The sequence below is a fragment of the Anomaloglossus baeobatrachus genome, chromosome 1 (genome assembly GCF_048569485.1).
Source record: "Anomaloglossus baeobatrachus isolate aAnoBae1 chromosome 1, aAnoBae1.hap1, whole genome shotgun sequence".
Taxonomy (NCBI): Eukaryota; Metazoa; Chordata; class Amphibia; order Anura; family Aromobatidae; genus Anomaloglossus; species Anomaloglossus baeobatrachus.
The window spans coordinates 250,241,440-250,254,990 of record NC_134353.1 but is presented as its reverse complement, the minus strand read 5'-3'; the positions used below and the strand labels follow the sequence as shown (position 1 = coordinate 250,254,990).

The 13,551-nt window shown below is 49.7% G+C and overlaps 1 long non-coding RNA gene across 1 annotated transcript in view; it reads right to left on the bottom strand.

The window, feature by feature from the left end:
* The window catches only part of LOC142291610 (uncharacterized), a 48,686-nt gene extending 35,474 nt beyond the window's left edge, over positions 1 to 13,212 (bottom strand). Inside the window, exon 1 of the long non-coding RNA XR_012750514.1 lies at positions 13,115 to 13,212. This is a non-coding gene — a long non-coding RNA (uncharacterized LOC142291610). The remainder of the gene's footprint in view (positions 1 to 13,114) is intronic.
* Positions 13,213 to 13,551: the final 339 nt, after the last annotated feature.

Genomic DNA, 13,551 nt, shown 5'->3' with positions numbered 1-13,551 from the left:
CTGTGTATGTGCGTGTCTGCGTGTGTATGTGCGTGTGCATGAGGCCCACTGAGACTCTTTCACCCGAGGCCCACAGCCCTGATCACTGGCTTCAGATTATATACAAAAGTCCTGGAGATTAGTTCCCTTTAAACACCAATTGTTCTAATTCAGAATGAAAACTGGAAGATGCAACTGAAGGAGAACAAACTTTACAAACATGGGTTACAGTGTTGCCTCGAAGAAGCACAGAAAAAGTCATGCATTGATTTTCTTTTCTTTTAGCCTGGCGCCCTCTAGTGGCTAGATAATAGATGTGTTTTTGGTGAAGAAATTTCTGCTGTAAATACTCAATGTGTGTACATACCCTAAATTTGGCAGCGTTTTACGAGGGGCTGCTGATAAATATTTGGCTTTACCCAGAAAGGAACGAGATTGGATGATGATACTTTACATTTATTTCACATAGTCTCCACTGATGACAACACACTTCTTACATAGGTATTCCAAGTTCTGTAAGCCTAGCAAAAAGAAGGATTTCGGTTGCGCCTCAAACCAGGCATCTGTAGCAGCCATGGCATCAGAAATGGTATGAAATTTGGTACCCTTGAGGTGTTTCTTCAAGTTTGGAAACAGATGATAGTCGGAGGGAGCTAGATCTGGTGAATAATGTGGGTGGTCAACCAGCTGGAAGCCCCGCTCTGCCAGTTTTGAAGTGGACGCTTGTGCAGTGTGAGTGGAGGCGTTGTCTTGCAGGAACAAGATTCCTTTGGACAGCTTGCCACGCCTTTTGGCCTTCAGAGCTGCTTTCAATTGGTCCAAAAGTTTAATGTAATACCTTACATTGATGGTGGAACCCTTTTGAAGGTAGTCCACTACCAGCATGACCTCCTTATCCCAGAACACAGACACCATCACTTTAGTGGCTGATTTTTGCACCCTGAACTTCTTTGAACGAGGAGAACCACTGTGCCTCCACTCTTTTGACTGCTCCTTGTTTTCAGGGTCATACAAATAAATCCAGGTCTCATCCATAGTGACCAGTCGATCCAGGAAGTTCTTATCAGTCCAAAAATGCTGACAAAAAGACCAGGAATTTTTCACTCGCATGCTTCTCTGATCTGTTGTCAAACATTTGGGGACCCACTTTGCAGATAGCTTTCTCATGTCCAAATATTCATGGATAATGACACAAACATGTTCATGGAAATTCCCATGATGTCTGCTATTGCTTTAGCTGAAATTCGTTGATTCTCCATTATGAGGTTGTGCACAGCATCGAATATCTCTGGAACTACAACCACTCTCGGTCGTCCAGGACGTTTCTCATTATTGGTGCTCAATTGGTCAGTTTTAAATTTGGCAACGCAGTTCTTAACTGTGGAATATGAAGGGCATCGATTCCCCAATGTCTGCGACATATCACCATGCATATCCTTCGTGGACTTTCCTTGCAGAAACAAGAATTTTATCACTCCTCTACTCTCAATTGCTGTGAATAGCGCATTAGACTCCGCCATTTTGTTTTCCCTCGTGCGTAGAACATTGTTACCATAAGCTACAAACACAAAATTTTGAAAATATATTAGACACACAGGGCTTTCATGTGATGTAACATTCGTTACCATAGAAACAAAAAAAATCACAAAGCCAAAGACTTATCAGCAGCCCCTCGTAATAATAACTACATATTGGAAATAGTTATCAAGTCATTCTTACTCCATGGTGAATACTGTAAAACCAGAACCCCATATAATGGCTAAATTATTATTTATTCATTTTTTTTACTATGATTTATCCATTATGATATTTATTGTAAAATACACTGTGCATACAATTATGAGACAAGTGACAATTTTGACCATATCATCATTTTTATGAATGGTTCAAGGTCGTTAATCCATAACGAATCCATAAAGTTGATATAAAAATTAACATTTAATGTTTACTTGAAAAGTACCCCATTTGGGGACATAGATGACAAACAATACTATCATCAATTCCAAAAGTGGTTTTCAAACTCTATCAAAGACATCCACTGTTGGTAGTTTGTTATACCTACTTTATTGCTAGATTAAATAATCAGTAAGTACTATTGCTCTTAAATTTTCTATGTGCTGAGTAAATATACTGCTCAAAAAAATAAAGGGAACACTAAAATACCATTTTGTTAAGTGTTTCCTTTATTTTTTTGAACAGTATATTTTCCAACTCCAAGTTATATAAACTTGGATGCTTATTGCATGAAGAATATCACGTGATGTGTATATGTATGAGGGACGCTATGGACTAAGGATGTCAATACCCTTTATTAAGGTGTGCGGAGTTATTAGGCAGCTTGTTTTCCTCAGGAAAAATGGACCAAACCGACATTCAACTCCGAAACCTATGGCCAAATTTTAGAAGACACATTCTTCAAACATGGTCTGCGTGTTTCAAGAAAATCATGAACAATGCTCCATTGCATGCATCAAGGTGCTTCACTGCTTCGCTTGCCAATAAAGATGAAAGACTAATGACATGGTTCCTTCCTCACTTGACATAAAACTAGAGATGAGCGGTGTTCGAATCGAACTGTTCGCCAATCTCAAATTTGACCTGTTTTAGGCGATGTTTGAGTCGTTTGACAAACGCGAACAATTAGCTTCAAGTTTGACAGTTCGAGGTTATGTTCGATAACTGTTCAATCACCAAAAGCATAACTGAATTTTCACAGTAAGTGTAATGCGATCCTTGTTTCTCTCGCACCCAGTCAAGTCAATGGGGTGAGAGAAAAATCGCACTGCACTCACGGTACACCGGTACACCGCGAGTGCAGGGCAAGAATGGCAATAGCTGGCTACGGAGGAGAGAGGGAGAGAAATCCCTCCCTCCCCTCCTCCGTGCCGGCCCGCCCCTCCGCAGCACCGGCCAGCCCCCCGCAGCTGAGGTCTGCTCGCACAAACGGACCTCAGTCGCAGTGACACTGGCATGACACTCGGCTCTGCTGTACTGCCAGCGTGAGCCCAGTTTCATGCAAGGGGATCGCAGTAGATCCCCGTGTGGCCCCAGCCTAATATCCAACTTCAGTATATAGTGTGCGGGGGGGGCGGGGTTTAGATCAGTGCTGCTGAAATAATGGTGATCTCCTTTATTTTTTTTCCTAATCGCATGTACAGTGGGGCTGTGCAGGCTGTCAGCCAATCACACACACACACGCGCGCGCACAAAGCAAAGTGCATTTTTTGCACACAAGCAAGGGCATGTGTCATTGGCTGTGTATGTCACATGTCCTTGCCCTATAAGAGGCGGACATTTTTCCCATCGCCGCCATTACCTCAGTGCTGCACTTGTGTGTCAGTCACCGTTACTGCTGCTGTGGGCGCTATAAAGTTTAATAGAGAGATAGGTTTAGGGAGTAGAGACTAGTTGTAATTTCAGCCCTTTTGAGGGCTAGGCTAGAGCAGTTCCAAGCAATTTTTGCCAGGCAGGTCTGTGACAGTGCTGTGCAAGTGTTTTTCACAGCATCTGGCCACATCATGCTCAGGCAATCCTTTTTTGCAGGTAGTGTAGCACTGCTGTGTAGAAAGCTACACCGCGTATCTATCCAGTAGCCAATTTTTTACTGCAGCTACCCCAGGCAATCCCTTGGGCATAGTAGTGGTGTCTGGTAGTCACTGTTGTAGCCCATCTGTAAAGTAAGCTACAGCGTCTGTCTATCCAGTAGCCAATTTTTTTTCTGCAGCTACCCCAGGCAATCCCTTGGGCATAGTAGCAGTGTCTGGTAGTCAGTGTTGTAGCACTGCTGTAAAATAAGCTACACCGCCTGTCTATCCAGTAGCCAATTTTTTACTGTCTATCCAGTAGCCAATTTTTTACTGCAGCTACCCCAGACAATCCCTTGGGCATAGTAACATGTTTGGCCACTCAGCTCTGCTCGATTTCCATCCTAATTTTTTTTGCCAACAACTGCAGAGTTGCCAATTTGTTCATATACAAAATGGGTGGCAAAAAGGCGAGATGCTGGTGGAAAGGGGAAAAGGCGTGTTGGAAAGGGATCAAAAGTTTTGTTTCCGTGGAGTAGGTGGTAAAGCAACAGTAACATCTGCTGAAGAAAGCCCATCTTCCAGCCGAAGTAAGATGTCTACTTCTTTCCGTGGACAATCTGATATGATCCCTTTCTTACGAATACGACCATCGCTACCAAATGTAGATGATACACAAAAAGAGCAGGTGCTTGATTGAATCTCAAGTGCTCCATCAAATGGCCTCTCCTCCTCAACTTCCACATCCCAAATACTCTAGCCCTCTGAGGTGTCACCCCAATCACACTTGCTTCCTACCAGCTCTCAAGTCTCCACCCGCCCTGCTGAGTATGGGATAACAGAGATGGTTGAGTCTGCAGAGCTGTTCAGACACACTATAGCCTGGGAATCAGAGTTCAGCTTCAAAGCTGCAGTGAGTCCAGACAAGGAAATGATCTGCAGTGATGCCCAGAAGCTTTGTGAGTCAAATTCAGGCCCAGATGAAGAAGGTTCTGAGCATAATGTAGACCCTCATTCCCAACCTGTAACTCCTCTTGGTGGAGACAATGAGGAACATGCTGATGCCGATGAGACTCAGATACCTGATTGGAATGACAACTTGACTATTCGGTCAGGGCAGGAAGAGGTTGGCTTTGAGGACGAGGGGAGTGAGAACACACAGGGGGATGATGAAGTTGGAGATCCCACCTACTGTCAACCCACAGTCAGCCAGTTGATGAGGTCAGCAGAGGAGGTGGAGGAGTATGCTACTGACAACGACGTTAGGTTGCGCCTTCCTGGACAGAGACGGACTACTGGAAGAACGTCGACAACTGCATCCTTAGCCACAACTCTGCATCTGAGCAGAAGTCGGGGTGGCTCTGCAGGTCGCATGGGCTCTAAGCCTTGCCTAGCCTGGGCCTTTTTTAACATCGCAAAGGATCACCCAACACATGTAATCTGTAAGATTTGTCGCCAATCTCTAAGTAGAGGCCAAAAACTCACTAGTTTGAGTACTTCGTCCATGAACCGTCACATGGATATGAAGCATAAGTCGCAGTGGGAAGCTCACTGTGCTACAATGCGGCCTAGCGGGGCGGGCCAACCACCGTCTGCCCCATCAAGTGCATCCGTGTGCTCTTCATCCTCTGTGACTGTGGGGACAGCAGTCACACATGCTTTTGTATGAAGACCTTCCACCTCTTTACCCGCAACTGGCAGTGTGATTGGCAGGTCGTCAGTTGTTTTGGAAGTGGAAACAGCTGCTGGTGTTGAGCTCTCTCAGACATCGAGAGCACCACCTTTGGATGAAGGCACATTATGTCTCCGTCTGCACCTTCCTCACAGACCAGCAGTTTGCCAGGGACACCCTACTCAATGCCGTCTCAGCACAGCAGCCAGCCCTCGGTCCCTCAGATATGGACAAGTAAAAGACCATTTACTCCTAGTCATGACAAAGCTAAAAGCTTGAATTTCAGCATCTGCAAGCTGTTGGCTACAGAAATGCTGCCTTTCCGCCTGGTGGACATAGAGGATTTTCGAGAACTTATGTTGCAGTGCCCCAGTGCCAGATGCCCAGTCGCCACTACTTCTCCAAGAAAGGTTTTCCTGCGCTACACCAGAATGTCGCACACAACATCACCGCTTCTTTCAGTAACTGTGTGTGTGACAGGGTGCATTTCACCACAGATACTTGGACCAGTAAGCATGGACTGGGGCGTTACATGTCGCTGACTGGGCACTGGGTAACTATGGTGAGAGATGGAGAAGGGTCTGCTGTGCAAGTCTTGCCGTCCCCACCAGTTGTGTGTCAATCCTCTGTATGTAGAAGTTCCTGCACTGCTTCTGCCTCCTCAACCTCGTCTCGGTCCTCCACCTCCACCCAACGCCTGTCTGGTCAGGCCATTCGCGTTGTAACTGCGCACAAGGAATCCCGCACACTTCTTTACTATGCTGGCAGCAGAGCTCAACGGCATCAGGCGGTCTTTACTTTGAAATGTCTGGGAAATGTGAGTCACACACCTGAGGAGTTGTGGTCAGCTCTGGAGACCGAATTTCATCAATGGTTGTCTCCACTCAACCTGCAGCCAGGGAAGGCCGTGTGCGACAACGCTGCAAACCTGGGTGCGGCCCTTCGCCGGGGCAATGTGATACACGTGCCTTGTATGGCTCACGTGTTGAACCTGGTTGTCCAGCAATTTTTAAACCACTATCCCAGCCTACATGGGCTTCTGCAGAGGGCACGGTCGCTGTGTGCTCACTTCTGCAATTCACACCAGCAGCTCAACGACTTGCATCGCTCCAGAAGTCTTTAGGCCTGCCGGTTCGGCTGAAATGCGATGTGCCGACATGCTGGAATTCGACTCTGCACATGTTGCAGCAACTGTAGCAGCACCGCCAAGCTCTGGTGCAATACGTTATTGTGCCGTCCCCACACCCACAGCAGCCGGGCTGCTCTGAGACGGACTCTCTGTGTGGCTCGAGGGATCCTCCAGACCCGGGGGTCACGCGGACACGCCGAATGAAAAGGGGGACGTAGTTGTACGGCTTTGGCCGTATTCAGTGGCTCGAGGGATCCTCCGGACCCGGGGGTCACGCGGACACGCCAAATGAAAAGGGGGACGTAGTTGTACGGCCTTGGCCGTATTCAGTTTGTGATGCCACCCACGGTGTGTGGTGAAGTGGAACACCACCGTTGCTGTTGTGGGATACCCGGGGGAGATGTAGTGACAGCCGGATGTTAACCCCTCTGTGAGTAGGGATGGTTTTCCCGGGGCCCAGTGTCTCTGTGCACTGTATGGCGATGGCAGGGGCCTGCGCGCTCAGACGTACCAGGGGATGTTTGGTTACTCACAATTAAATTAATCACACGAGTCTTTTGGTAAACCAAGGTGCTGGTGGCCGGCCGCCACGGCCGGTTGTACTCTGGTCCCCCACCCAGGCTGGTGGATGCCGTCTTTTCCTCTGCACTAGTTTTGGTTGTGTGTTTTGACTTCCCGGTATGGAACACGGGAGTCCGCTCCCGGCTTTTTGTGTACCTGAGGAGCCGTGCCTGTTGACGCCGACCCGTGGGATCTATGGGCCCTGGCGGTTGCCCTATCCCTCTTTGTGGGTGATTGTCTGCTTTTGGGACTTTGGTTGGGACAGGACCTATAATCCTGCCCTCAATCAGTTGATTAGCTAGGCCATTGGTTCCAGTCCTGGCTTCAGGGTCCGAGTACCGCCTCTGTGCACGGTTTCCGGTCGGGTCTCCGGTGTCGGTACCGGCGGTCTCCAACCCTGTCCCGGTCCACCTCGGATCTGCCGAGCCATCTTCCCGTCTCCTGCTGACGGAGACCACCATCTGCCACCTAGCCAAGGCACCAAGGCTCCGACCCTGGCACCGTTCAACTTGAACTTCTCCTCTGCTGGAGCTACGCCTAGCCCCAGCCTCCACTCCTCTCAACTTGAACTCCAACTTGATCTGAAGCTTAACTGCTTGTTTTCTCGCCCCGGGCTGTCTAGACCCCTGGGAGGGCGTTCTCTAACCGCCTGATTCCGCCCATTGGTGTGTTTGTCTTGCGCTTAGGGGGGTGACTAGGGTTTCAGGTCGGCTGTATGTGACCCTGTGGGGCATGGTGTTGTGCGGGGACCTAGTGTGTGACTACCTGGTTTTGCCTGGGCATCACATTCCCCCTTGGTTTAATACAGACCATCCGCGGGCTGTCTGACTGCCAACATTTATTTAGCAGGAACTGCAAATAGAAAAATGAACAGTTTACAAGTATAGTAACATTAAATACATTGGTTTCTTTCTTCCCTTAAGGGAGGCACATTGCTTAAACGTTACACATTTAAACCGGGATGGACCGGGTCCTTCTCACCGCACCCCCACCCAAAACAACCTGCCCCCTGGTGCCACCGATAAGCACTGGTGTGCACCCCTTGCCCAAGTCCAGGACAGGTCCGGGTGTTGCCCTTACGGGCCGGGTAAAAAGTTCCCTACCCGGCAGTCTTTTGTCACGGGCCCCAAGTCAGGGACCCTTGGTCTGGAGGGTAGCCACCGGTTTCAATGGTGACTGGGCCTCGGCCTACTCTACCGCAGACCCTTCCTCCAATCAGCCTCTCCAGAGACTGCAGCGGGGTGAGAAGGGTGGTCAGGGACTATTTACAAGGCCCAATAGTTTTTGGGTTGGCTTTCCAGTCCAAGGCCATGGTCCATTTTTAAAACTTTGAAACTTTGGAACGGTGCACGGTCCCAACGGAGAATGGTATAACTGGGGTAGCCGGGGTTCCACTACCTTAACTTTTAATCAGATGAAGATGGCGGAGAGGGGTGGGTGTGCATTTGGGCACCCATTTTCACCCACTTCCTCACATCAAGGGTGAACCACCCCCTCTCTCCGCAGTGGTGGGTGTACGAGACCATTTCTCTGGGTTCCAGGTCTTGGTTGGTCCGGGTGGCCAACGGGCAGATGAGGGGCCACATCCCTCCAGGATACAAAGATCTCGGCCTCCAGGCCCGGCTCATATATGAAGCCCCATTCTCTCTGGCCATTGAAGTGCCGGACTTGCCCTTGATATGTTGGGCCCTGCACCCGGAAGGTGGCGTTCCGGAGATGGTCCTTCTTGGTGTATGTCCGGGAAAGCACCTTCGCCTTTCTCTTCTCTCGGGCCGCGATTTCCTTCTTCAGCTGGCGCCGCTGCCGCTCCTAATACGGGGCACCGGCCTCATACTCCGCTTCCACCTGCACGGGGGCCGAGCCCTTCCGGACTTCCTGTTGGGCGCCGCCTCTGCTGCGGCCGGGCGGACTGTCGAGACCGTCGTCGGGGTTGCGGCCTGGCTCTGGACCGGAGAGGATGTCTTCTGGGCTATAGTCTGGCATGGAGCTGGAACGGGTGCTGGGGCGGTGTTGTGCTTGCGGCCTTAGGATTCCACTGGTGGGTCCTCACAGGCAGATGGAACGGGTACCGCTGCCGTGGCTTGTGGCAGCGGACCGAGCAGGGTGTCGGCTACAGGTACGGGCAGCGAGGGAGGTGGCATGGCGGACGGGGCAGACCAAGCCCCTCGGCCTGATGGGCCGGTCCCGGTGGGACATAGGGGCGTGGGTCGCTTACCCGCTTCTCCGAGGTCGCCTTTACTTCACGGGCCCGAATGGCTGCAGCCAGCTCCGCCATCTCGGCCATCCATCGCTTCAGCAAGAAGTTAGCCTGACCCTGGATCTTGCGGCAAATGCGTTCTGTCTGGGCTTCCACCTAGTCGGCTGTTCCGGGTACGGGTTCCTCCACTGCTGGTTTGCCAGATTGGTCTGCCATCTTTCTCTGTCGGTGTCCAGGAACAAAAGGGTAGCTGAGTCCTGGCGTCTCTGCCCTTTATCTGCTCAGGTCACATGCTGCAGACTCTTCGCCCGCCCCCCCCTTGGTCTTTTGCAAGCACTCCCTTGTGTAGCAGGTTAATTTCATTTACGGCCTTAGGGTGTTGTTTCCTTCCGGCCGTGTTCCCAGGGGGCGGGGCTTCAGATTTGCGCCCTTTCTTGGGGGAGAAGACGCTGGGCTGAAGTTTTTCGCTCCTAAAAATGGCAGCAAAATGGCGACTTCTGGAAATTTTTCAACGGATCACCGCTGACTTTCCAATTCAAGGCACACTTCCACTAGGTAGGTGGATGGGTTTCAATTCTGTTTGTGACGCTAAGTTTCGCGGTGTGCCGCCCCCACGCCCGCAGCAGCCAGGCTGCTCGGATCTGGACCCGTTGTGTGGCTTGAGGGATCCTCCGGTCCCAGGGGTCACGCGGACACGCCGAATGAAAAGGGGGACGTAGTTGTACGGCCTTGGCCGTATTCAGTTCGTGACGCCAACCACGGTGTATGGTGAAGTGGTACACCACCGCTGCTGTTGTGGGATACCCGGGGGAGATGTAGTGACAGCCAGATGTTAACCCCTCCTTGGGTAGGGATGGTTGCCCTGGGGCCCAGTGTCTCTGTGCAGGGTATAGCGATGGCAGGGGCCTGCGTGCCCGGACGTACCAGGGGGTGTTTGGTTACTCACAATTAAATGAATCACACGAGTCTTTTGGTAAACCAAGGTGCTGGTGGCCGGCCGCCACGGCCGGTTGTACTCTGGTCCCCCACCCAGGCTGGTGGATGCCGTCTTTTCCTCCGCACTAGTTTTGGTTGTGTGTTTAGACTTCCCGGTATGGAACACGGGAGTCCGCTCCCGGCTTTTTGTGTACCTGAGGAGCCGTGCCTGCTGACGCCGACCCGTGGGATCTATGGGCCCTGGCGGTTGCCCTATCCCTCTTTGTGGGTGATTGTCTGCTTTTGGGACTTTGGTTGGGACAGGACCTATAATCCTGCCCTCAATCAGTTGATTAGCTAGGCCATTGGTTCTGGTCCTGGCTTCAGGGTCCGAGTACCCCCTCTGTGCACGGTTTCCGGTCGGGTCTCCGGTGTCGGTATCGGCGGTCTCCAAACCTGTCCCGGTCCACCTCGGATCTGCCGAGCCGTCTTCCCGTCTCCTGCTGACGGAGACCACCGTCTGCCACCTAGCCAAGGCACCAGGGCTCCGACCCTGGCACCGTTCAACTTGAACTTCTCCTCTGCTGGAGCTACGCCTAGCCCCAGCCTCCACTCCTCTCAACTTGAACTCCAACTTGATCTGAAGCTTAACTGCTTGTTTTCCCGCCCCGGGCTGTCTAGACCCCTGGGTGGGCGTTCCCTAACCACCTGGTCCCGCCCACTGGTGTGCCTGTCTTGCCCTGAGGGGGGTGACTAGGGTTTCAGGTCGGCTGTATGTGACCCTGTGGGGGATGGAGTTGTGCGGGGGCCTAGTGTTTGACTACCTGGTTTTGCCAGGGCGTCACATTATGATGTATAGCCTTGGCCAATGAGATGCAGAGGTGGGGCAGAGCTGCTGGAGTGGTCTCAGATCAAGGACCTATGCACCCTTCTGCACAGTTTTGACATGGTGACAAAGATGTTTAGCGCTGACGATGCCATTATCAGCATGACTATTCCGGTCATCTACATGCTGGAGCACACTCTAAACAGCGTTCGGAGTCAGGTAGTGGGACAAGAGAAAGGGGAGGAAGTAGTGGAGGAGTCATATGCGGAAGGGATAACAAGATCGATCTCCAAGGTCCAGACGGTCAGCAGCACCAAGGCGGCAGGCATGGGACGGTGGGGGAGAGGGATTAACATGGACACATGGTAGCAGGCAAACTGTTGAGGAACGTGCAGGAGCCCAGGAAGAAATGGAGAACAAACTGGCGATGGGCATGGAAGACTCAGCAGATGAGGGAGAACTTGATCAAATTTCTGTTGTGGGAGGTCGGGGGGAGAGGGCAGAGGAAGGAAGCATGATTCTCACCTCACCGCCACCAACACAACAAGGACTTGGTCCTCCTGGATGTGCAAGACACATGAGTGCCTTCTTGCTGCACTACCTACAACATGACCCTTGGATTGTCAGAATTCGAAGTAATGCTGACTACTGGGTTGCCACACTCTTAGATCCCTGGTACAAGATAAAATTTGGCGAAATAGTTCCTGCCATAGAAAGGGACGCACGTATGCAGGAGTATCAGCAGAAGCTGTTTACACAATCTTAGATCGGCTTTTCCACTAAACACCAGTGGTGCACAGCGTGAATCTCACAGTTCTAACTTGCCAACCATGGGACTGTCGAGTCATCACTCAAACCGTACCAGTAACACCGTATCTGGTAGTAACAGCAATTTGATGGACTCGTTTCATGATTTTTTTAGACCATCCTTTGCATGGCCAGAAGACACAAGAAGTCTGACACATAGTCAATGCCTGGAGAGGTTGATACAAGGAGTATCTCCAAGTGAACATAGATGCTATGACTGTGCAACTGGAGCCTTACTAATTTTGGGCTTCCAATATGGACAAATGGCCTGAGCTTGCCACTTACGCCTTGGAGATCTTGTCGTGTTCTGCAGCCAGCGTTCTCTCGGAATGTGTGTTCAGTGCTGCTGGTGGAGTGCTGATAGATAAGCGCACGCGTCTGTCCAGTGAAAATGTGGACAGACTAATGTTCATCAAGATGAACAGGTCATGGATCCGCAAAGGACTTTTATAACCCTCGGTCATCCTGGGGAGACTAAAGGCTTGTGGATTTTTGAATGTGCTTCATGAACATAACCATTTTAAGTTTGCAACTGTGGGACAATTGATGCCACTTAAGTGGTGTCTGTGCCCAAATTTTCGGAAAAAATGGAGACTCTTGTTGGAGTCGTCTTGCTGTATTTCACATGATTTTAGAAGGGCATGACATGCCTATATCTGTGTCTTCTCCTCCTTTTATTTGTCCAGCTCTTTTCTCTTCGCATGAGTATATGTACTTGTCACTTTCCATGTGTTTGTTGTTTCTTCTGAGTAGTTTGTCACCTTTTGGACACCTTAGAAGGTGTTTTCTATGTGTTTTCTATGAGTTGTGTGTGTTTGTGTTTGCCTGTCATTGTTTTCAATGGTGTACGACGGTGTTCGAAAGTGTTCGTCGAACATTCGACGAGCACACCCGAAGTTCGACAAACCGAACCCGAACACTAGGGTGGTGGCTCATCACTACATAAAACCCTATTGAGAACTTGTGGCTACTTCTTAAAAGGAATTTATGGTAAAAGAAAATGGGACACCTTTTTGAACAGTGTCTGGAGTGCTCTGGTTGGAGCTGCACTAAAAGCTGATTGTCAACAGATGAAGAAACTGAACAACAACAAGTGTGGCTGGAGAAAGCGGGAAAAAGCACCAAAGAAATATTGGGAATGAATAAAAATACAATATTTATTGAAAACAATTTAAAACAAAAAAATGCAAGATAACATGAGATGAAACGGAGGGTCAAAATAAGGAGGATACATAAACCCCAGGTAGAGAGACATGCAAAAAAGGGGGAGGGGAGAAACGCAGCAAAACCATACCATGATCAAAAACAATTAAAAAGTCTGAAATGATAGCCTATTTCACCTATATGCACTCAGCTTCAAAATTGAAGTGACACAAAAATGCAACTATGACAGTGCATAGCTGAAAGGTCAGGAAATAGGTAGAATGCAGTCAATAAGAGAATACGAAACTCTACAATAGTGGCTACTTGCTGCTTGTAAGAAAGTGCATAATGCACTACTCACCCATAGGGATGTCCACCATGCAGCCCTGATGTGCGTTTTTCTAGATGCTTTATCAAGGGGAGATGCTGTGCTGGCAATCCTTCACCGGTATTTATGCCCATTGCCTGATGTGGAATGATGAACAGGTGGCGCATGAGCATGGAAACTGGCATTGTAAAGTAAAGCCACCTGTCGCCATCATTGCGCCACATGCATGCTGGATAACACAAAACCCATTGACGCCATTTGCATGCAGACAGCATTTTTATTGATGGCTGGCATGGCCTGAACAAGAAGTAGGGCTCAACGCACATGTGCACAATGGTGGCCATTTTCTTGTAGATTACATGGAGGCATTTATATTGGGTGTGACTCAATAACTAGTATCAGTGTCGTATGGATTGTAAAGAAAATGAAAAAATAGTGATAGATAAGGAAAAAACGTAATAGAAATAAAA